Below are 8796 nucleotides of genomic sequence, written 5' to 3' on the forward strand. Positions count from 1 at the left end.
TGTATGTGTGCGACCATGCCATGGAAGTGAGAAGACGTTTGTAGAGTGAGTTCTCTACCTTTACCTTTACATAAGTTTCAGAGTTGTAACTCATGTTAGCAGGCTTGTGCAACAAGTGCCTTTACCTGCTAACCCATCAGTCCTTGATACACTGAAAATTTTTTTCATATATGCATATCTGTTCTGATTGTCTACCTCTCATTAGCTCCCCTTCAAATCCCCCCATATCTACACATAACTTTTCCTTCCCAACTTCTTGTGCTCTTTTCTTTTTAAACTACGAGTCCACTTAGTTCTCCCTGTGTGTGCATGAGTGTAAGGTCATCTACGGAGTCCATCCCTGAAAAGAACAGACTGCCCTCCAGGAGCCATCAATTGCCAATAGCTTCTCAGCTAAGGGTGGTACTTCATGAACTTTGATGTACTTTTGATTCTTTTCTCTCTATTATGCTCCTATATGTATCGTATGTAACTTTTAGTTAGTGTACAAGTAAGTGTATTCACTATGATATTTGCATACATATACATCATTGCATTTGATCATGTTCACCACCCATTATTCTCCTTTGCTCTTCCTCTTTCTCCTACTGGTCCCCTCTTACATCCCAAATAGTTGCCTTCCTGCTTTCACATCGCCTATGCATGCATTTATGAAAATGTGCATAGATGTTGTGCATGTTTCAGATCAAATACAGAATCTACAGAAGAAAGAAAACATGAAATATTTGTTGTTTTCTTTTCCTTCCTCACCTTATCTCTCTTGTTATCTATTCATAGATAGCTTTATTGTGCTTACTTATGGAGCTTATATAAAAAAAATAGTTGTTCTAACAATCTATTTTAGATAGATTGTTATACAGAAATTTCTTGTACAGAGATTACATGTCTTGTGCCACAATTTACTTCAGCATTTATTGTGAATCTCTTAATTTTATATTTATTTTTATAGTTTGTCTGTAAATTTCCATACTAGGATTACAGATAATTTATACAATATTATTAAAGGATCAAAGCATCCTACATTTATTTGTCTCTATATTGTCACTCAAGAATTTAATTTATTTGAATGGTCTTGTGTTTAGTATCCTTAGGTCCAACTTCAAGAACTAATTTATTATTGCTAACTGCTATTATCAGTTATCGTGGAAATGAACTCTGAGGTTTTTTTTTAATATTGGAAAGTCTTTATCTGTCCTGTACTTTATTTCTTATTTTATATGTATGGATGTCTGCCTGAATGTATTTGTGTGTTCTGTTCCACTTTTGTGCTGGGTGAACCTATGTCCTCTGGAAGAGAATCCAGTGCTCTTAACCATCTCTCCAGCCCTTATTTGTCCTTTACTATTGAAGGACTGTTTTGCTGTATATAGCATTTTTATTCTTCATTGAGAACTTTCTTCTTCCAGTATATTTCTTTGGAGAAGGATATTGCTATGTCTCCCTGGCTGGCTTATTACTTGCTATGAAACCCAGACTAGCCTTGAACTCATGGCCATCCTCTGCCCTCTGCCTGCCTCCTGAGCTCTTTCAGCACTTTCAATGCATGATGCCACTCCCTTTTAGATCAGAAGATTTCTTCTAAGAAATTCACAGATAGATTCACAGAGTTCCTTTGTCCCCAAAATGTTACTTTTTCCTTGATCTAGGTGACTATTTCCCTAGGTTTGTGCTCCTGCTTGCTGTCTTCTGAATATGCTCTAATGTATACAGTTGTAATCTCTGTAATTGTCACCAGCTCTGCTTCATTAAGATTTTTTTTGGAGCCTTGTGTCATTTTTTCTGAGTGTCAGGTTTATATGTTCTTTGAGTTTTCTTTATAATTTGAGTTATATGTATTCATTAGAGTTTCTTGTCAAAAGTTCCCAGCCTGTGCTCATTTCTTGATAGTGTTCTAATACAGGCAAAGCTAAAACTATTCTCTCAAGCATTCACAGGAAAGCAAGAGTGCTGGAGACATTGTCTAGTCCTTCCCGTCTCTCTAGGGAGGAGATATCACTTCTCAGTTATGTGGCACTATGCCACATGGGTACCTTTTCACTCAAATCTGTATTTCTTACAGAGAATTTGTCTCCATATTGAACTGATGTGGTTGTCATGGGAAGGAGGGTATGAGAACTTCTGCCACATTTGGATGTCAATCATCTAACTCAGTGCTTTTCGAGTAAAGTTATCTAATCATTATTGTAAGAGAATTTAAGATAATTTTGTTATCCTCTAAAATAACCTTTACATGTTAGTAGTCTTAATTTATTTACCATAGCCACTATGCCTAGTTTCCCACAGTTTCCTTTTGTGAAACTGGTTCTTCACAAAGCACAGGCTGGCCTCAGTCTCCCTGTGCTGAGATTACAGGTCTGACTTACAAATCTACTTCCTATCATTCTCTCTACTTGCCTATATTTGACATTGTTTAGAAGAGATTCTAAAATATGTGCTATTTGAGATATAGCTTGTTTTACCTAGTGCAGTGTTCTGGATATTCACATATTCAAAAACTCACATATTGCCTCTTTTTAAAAAAAAGATTCTAGCCGGGCAGTGACACATGCGTTTAATCCCAGCACATGGGAGGCAGAGGCAGGAGGATTTCTGAGTTTGAGGCCAGCCTGGTCTATAGAGTGAGTTCCAGGACAGCCAGGACTACACAGAGAAACCCTGTTTCGGAAAAAAAAAGATTCTGAGTCTCCTGTCCAGAATAGTTTGTTTTCATCATTGACTCAACATTTGATAGCCACAGATTTTTTTCACGTTTTGGATGAATTATGCTGATTTGAGTACTCACAGGCAGGATACGCTGTGTGGTGCATTGCTTTAACCATTTGGACATCTTCCTCTTTGTATGGTCACATATTTTATTTTACTGTGGTAGACTCAAAGGAGTGGACTCTCTAGGTCACACAGAAGGTTAACGTTTAAATTTTTAAGAGATTTCCAATTTTTTTTTCCAAAATTAGTGCACCATATCCGTCTCCACTGACAAGGTTCATCCATGCTTCAGACTCTATATGATCACAATCAGGTACTGATTTATTTTTGTGACGTTCGCTCAAACCCAAGAACCCACACATCATTTGAAAGTGGTCTGTCACTGAGTCCTACTACAATCTTATTTATAATTGTACACACTGGTGCTGGAGATATGGCTTGATGGTTAAGAGCATTTACTGTTCCTGAAGAGGACCAGGGTTGGTTCCAGCATCCATAGAGTGACATACACCAGTCTGTAACTCCAGTTCCAGAGGATCTGATGCCTTTTAAAAAATCTTTAGAGATTTTCTCATTTACTTTAAAACTGGCAAGGGAATCTGAGTTCAAGGTCATCTGGGACAAAGCAAGTCCCAGATCCAGGCCACACCTTCTGCTAGAGACCTACATAAGGACATTGGAAGAAGGAAGACTCTTCTTCTTTGCCTGCTTGCCCTGTGGGACTGAGTAACTGCTAGATCCTTGGACTTCCATTCACAGCTCCTGCTGACATTGTTGGGGAGTTGGACTACAGACTGTAAGTCATCAACAAATTTCCTTACTATATAGAGACTACCCATAAGTTCTGTGACCCTAGAGAACCCTGACTAATACAATGCTCATAAGAGGCTCAAAGCCAGAAGAGGGTGTTGGAGCCTCTGGAACTAGAGTTACAAATAGTCTTGAGCTTCCTGATATGGTTGGTGGGAAATGAACCTGGGTCCTCTGCAAGGACAGCAAGTGTTTAACTGCTGAGCCACCTCTCTGCACTGTATCTTTTCTATGTCTGACGCCCCTATCCAGTGCTCTCATTCTTGCTCTTGCTCTTATGTCTTTTTTTTTTAAGGTACACTTATTTATTTGTGTTTGTCTTTCTGTCTTTCTCAGTTGCTCCGTCTCTATCTCTGTTTCTCTATATATCTCTCTGTCTCTTTCTGTCTCTGTCTCTTTGTCTCTCTCTCTCTGTCTCTCTGCTCTGTCTCTCTCTCTCTCTCTCTGTCTCTCTCTCTCTGTCTCTCTCTCTCTGAGTGTGTGTGTGTGTGTGTGTGTGTGTGTGTGTGTGTTGAGAGGACAGCTGTTGGAGTCAGTTCTTTCCTTCCACTATGTGGGTCCCAGGGAATAACTCAGGCCATCAATTTGGCAGCAAGTATCTTTGCTAGCTGAGCCATCTTGCTGGCTGGTAATAAACTCTATATGTTTTGAATACAAGGATTTTTTTGGGAATTCAGTTTGAAATTATTTTCTCGTATATTATAAACTCTGTTTTTACTTTACTTTTTAGATATACAGACTATAGATTAACAACAGAATAGGGTTAGCTTTTCTTGACAATACCTATAGTATAGACACAGTAGTTACAATGAGACATCACCTCATTACTTTGAAAATGATTATTATAAAAAAGAGAGAGAGAAAAGCTCGTATGTGTGAATAAGGCTGTAAGGAAAGAGAACCCTTACACAGTGTGGGCGGGGAAGTAAATTAGTGCAGCCATTATGGAAAATAGTATGGAGGTTGCTCAAAAATCAAAAATAGAACCACCATATGACCCAGCAATTTCATTCCTGGGAATGTAGCCAAAGAGAATAAAACCAGCCGATCAAGGGGAAATCATCTATATCCCATGGTTAGTGCAGCCCTATTCACAATAGTCAGGAAATGGAACAGGGGCATGCTTATGCCTTTAATCCCAGAATCTGTGAGTTCAAGGCTAGCCTAGTCTACAGAACAAGTTTCAAGACACCCAGAGCTACATAGTAACACCATGTCCCAAGAAAAAAAAGAAATAAAGAAATAGAAACAATCTAAGTGCTATTAGCTGGTGAATGCATATATAAAAATATGGCGGGCTGGAGAGATGGCTCAGCGGTTAAGAGGACTGACTGCTCTTCCAGAGGTCCTGAGTTCAAATCCCAGCAACCACATGGTGGCTCACAACCATCCGTAATGAGATTGGATGCCCTCTTCTGGTGTGTCTGAAGACAGCTACAGTGTACTCATCAATACAATAAATAAATAAATATTTAAAAAAAAAATATGGCATATAAGGTCATGTTATTTGGCCATGAAAAGGATGGAATCCTGTCATTTGTAACAATGTGGATGAAACTAGAGTCTGTTAAGAGATGTGAGCTAGACACAAAAAGGTAAGTGATCTCTAGAAATTGAGGGTAGAATAGAAGAAGAGGCTGGGACAATTAGAAGGAAGGGAGAGACAGAGGAAGCTATGTCAACAAGAATTAATGTACCCTTTAGATGGAAGCAGGAAATTCTGGTGTGTTGTTACACAGCAGGGAGACTTTATACAATAATGGATCGCACATTTTCAAAACGTAAAGATTTCTAATGCCACAAGGGTACTGTGTTCAGAGTGTAGGCATCATTTTATTACAAGGCAACCCATTGTGGAGAAGCGACTCTAAATTAAACACTTCTAAGGACACTGTTTAGTGTGATCTACTTTTGTGGAGCAAGCGAACAAGAAAATAAATTTACGTAAACACATGGAGAGCAGAAAAAGGAGGAAAGAGACAAGAGGGTGAGACTTGCTAATGTGTGCCATCTTATATACTTCTTATTTTTTAATCATATGGATATACTTATTAACTTAAACAATACGAAGGACAAGAAAATAGTTTCCTATGAGGAGAGGATATCTCGGGAATCACTCAGAAGACTGAAGTTTTACATTATAATAATATTTGGCACAGGTTGCATTTTTGAATGTGTGTTTGCATTGGAGGAGTAGTGGGTCATGAACAGAAGAATTTAAGAGTAATGAAGTGTTCCAGGCATCGTGGCTCATGCTTTTGTTCCCAATACTTGGGAGGCAGAGGAAGACAGGTTTCTGTGAGTTCCATACCACCCTGGTCTTCATAGTAAAAGCTACATAGAGAGATCCTGGATCAAAAATAAACAAACAAACAGGCAAACAAAGAGTAATAAAGTGGGGACATGGTAGTTAAAGCCTTTAATTTCAGTATTCAAGAGGCAGAGGCAAAACCAAACCAAACCATCCAACTAACCAAACAAACAAACAAATGAATAAAGCCACTTACCTAGTTCAAATCTATAGAGACTGGCAGTTAAAAACTTCTGGTTTTGGAATTAATAAACAGAGTTGTAGTATTAGCAAAAAAATAAAAAAGAGTAAAGCAGGTAATTTGTTTTTCTAATCTAGAGAGTCAAAATCAGGATTTCAGAGAGACAATGGTATTCCCATGTTCACTATAATAACCTATCTGTGGAAGTAACCCAGAGCTTCCATGGTACAGGAATTGATGAAGTATGACAAATACATAGAGTGAGGTATTGCTTAAACTGAGAAAATAATCAACAATATATGAACACAGATTACTCTTCAAAAAATTCTTCTTCTTCTTCTTCTTTTTTTTTTTTTTTTTTTTGAGACAGGGTTTCTTTGTATAGCCCTGGCTGTCCTGGAACTCACTCTGTAGACCAGCTGGCCTCGAACTCAGAAATCTGCCTGCCTCTGCCTCCCAAAAAATTCTTCTAAATAAAGTAAATCAACCACATAAATTCAATACTATATGATTCTGCTCATAAACAGAATGACATAGCAAGTTCCTAATCAATGAACATAAAAGGTTATACAACTTTGTCCTCAGGTTCGAAATCATGCATACATACACCTTAAAAATAGTTAAGGATATATGGGTCTTCTGTTCAGTGTTCTTGATGCAATAAAGTAAAAGGCACATTTTCAAAAAAAGAAAAATGTAGTTCAATGTTAGTTCTCATAACTTCTTTATAATTTAATATAAAATGTGACATTTTCTAGCCTTCAAAATTATATATACTTCATGTAATAGAATAATATTACTTTTGGGTTTTTATTTTTTCATCAATCAAAATAGGATCAGTTCTGATATCTTTGAAATACTAGTGAAAATCAGATGATGTAGTACTTCCTGCTTTATGGTTTTTTTAATAACACTGCTTTGCCTGTTTGACAAGTACACATTTGCCTATTTTCTCACTTTTGTCATTCTATAAAAATTTGAAGGTTTCATTTTTTTATCTATCTGTGCAGTTTTGGTGTGAATTCGACTGATTCTCACAATTGCTTTTGGCAATATAGTCATTTTTTACAATATTGATTCTGTTAACTTTGTAATATGGGAGTTATTTCTATATCTTAGCATCTTCTGTAATTTCTTTTTACACTGAATAAAAATGATCTTTGTAGGGGTTCTTAACCACATTCATAGAAAGATCTATATTCTATGTATTTTAGAAGCCAACTAGGGGCTGGAGAGATGGCTCAGCGGTTAAGAGCACTGACTCTTCTTCCAGAGGTCCTGAGTTCAAATCCCAGCAACCACATGTTGGCTCACAACCATCCATAATGAGATTGGATGCTCTCTTCTGGTGTGTCTGAAGACAGCTACTGTGTACTCATAAATAACATAAATAAATAAAAAAATAAAAAAAAAAGAAGCCAACTAGTGGGAACGCTTTGCTAAATTCCTTCTATCAAGTGTTTTTAATTTTGTACCTGTATATGGAAAGTATAATGATATTTGAATGTTTATTTGTGCGCTGTTAAATTATTAAAACTATTTATTATATCTGAGTGTTCTAAACCTTATGGTATTTCAAATAATAGAGCTTATTATAGGGGGTAAGAGGCAGAGGCAGTCAGAGCTCTACAGACATTTAAGACTAGCTTGATCTACAGAGTGAGCTCCTGCCTTAAAAACAGAACTGTAATAATTTTTAAAAAGCTGCTTAATTCTATGAAGTGTGTTTAAGAATGGAGAGGAGTCAGATAGAGGATGCTGCATTTCATCTAAAAAACGGGATTAAGAAGCTAGGTGGTAGTGGCGCACGCCTTTAATCCCAGCACTTGGGAGGCAGAGGCAGGTAGATCTCTGAGTTTGAGGCTAGCCTGGTCTACAGAATGAGTTCCAGGACAGCCAGGAACAAAACAAAACAAAACAAACACAAAACAACAAAACCTGTACTACTATATAGCTTAACCTTACATTTATATTAGTTGACTAAAAACTAAAATAGACCATCCTTGCAAGAAAAGAAATGGGAGGGGGAGGTGTAGATGTAGAAATTTATATAAAAGAAAGGGAAATATCTCCCCATCGAAAACAGGAAATACACTTACTATGTAGATTTTCCTAATTCAAATTATCTCTTTAGTTCTGAGTTAAGACTATGTATTTTACTAAAAGCAATCAAGACTCAGCTTCTCCAAAGGAAGAACAATGTCTGGTTGTGATAAAGATGCAATTTAATCATAAAGAAATATATGGAAATCATTCTAGATCAGCTCATTTACATTAATGGTACATTTTAATCTGCTGATTACATTCCACAGCCTGGAGATATGGTAATTAAACTCTTCCCTCTCCTGATAGACATTGCTATTATTTCTAGGGCTTTGTTGTCATAAACTATACCATAGTAAACATCCACATGCATCATATATCATGCAGTCCATGTGCAAAATTACATTCCTACCAATGGAATTGGTGATAAAAAGAACACACTCTATTTTCTAGATTTTGACCCTAATGAATATGTGTGTGTTATATAATCAGGGAAAAGTACTTAACCTTTCAGATTCTGTCAATGGAAGAAGATAGTAACATGTCACACCTTGTTCATTGTAGATTATAAAGAGTCATTGCTGTTTCAGACACATAGTTACATGTGTCTGGAAGGAAGCATCTTTTTTTGTCTAAATATTTAAAAAAAATTATTACAACTGGGTATGGTGGTACAAGACCAGCCAGGCCTACATAATGAGGCCCTGACTAAATATATATATATATAATTTTTAAATAAAAAAAT

This window comes from Grammomys surdaster, unplaced genomic scaffold (assembly GCF_004785775.1).
Source record: "Grammomys surdaster isolate TR1022 unplaced genomic scaffold, NIH_TR_1.0 147, whole genome shotgun sequence".
NCBI classification, from domain to species: Eukaryota; Metazoa; Chordata; class Mammalia; order Rodentia; family Muridae; genus Grammomys; species Grammomys surdaster.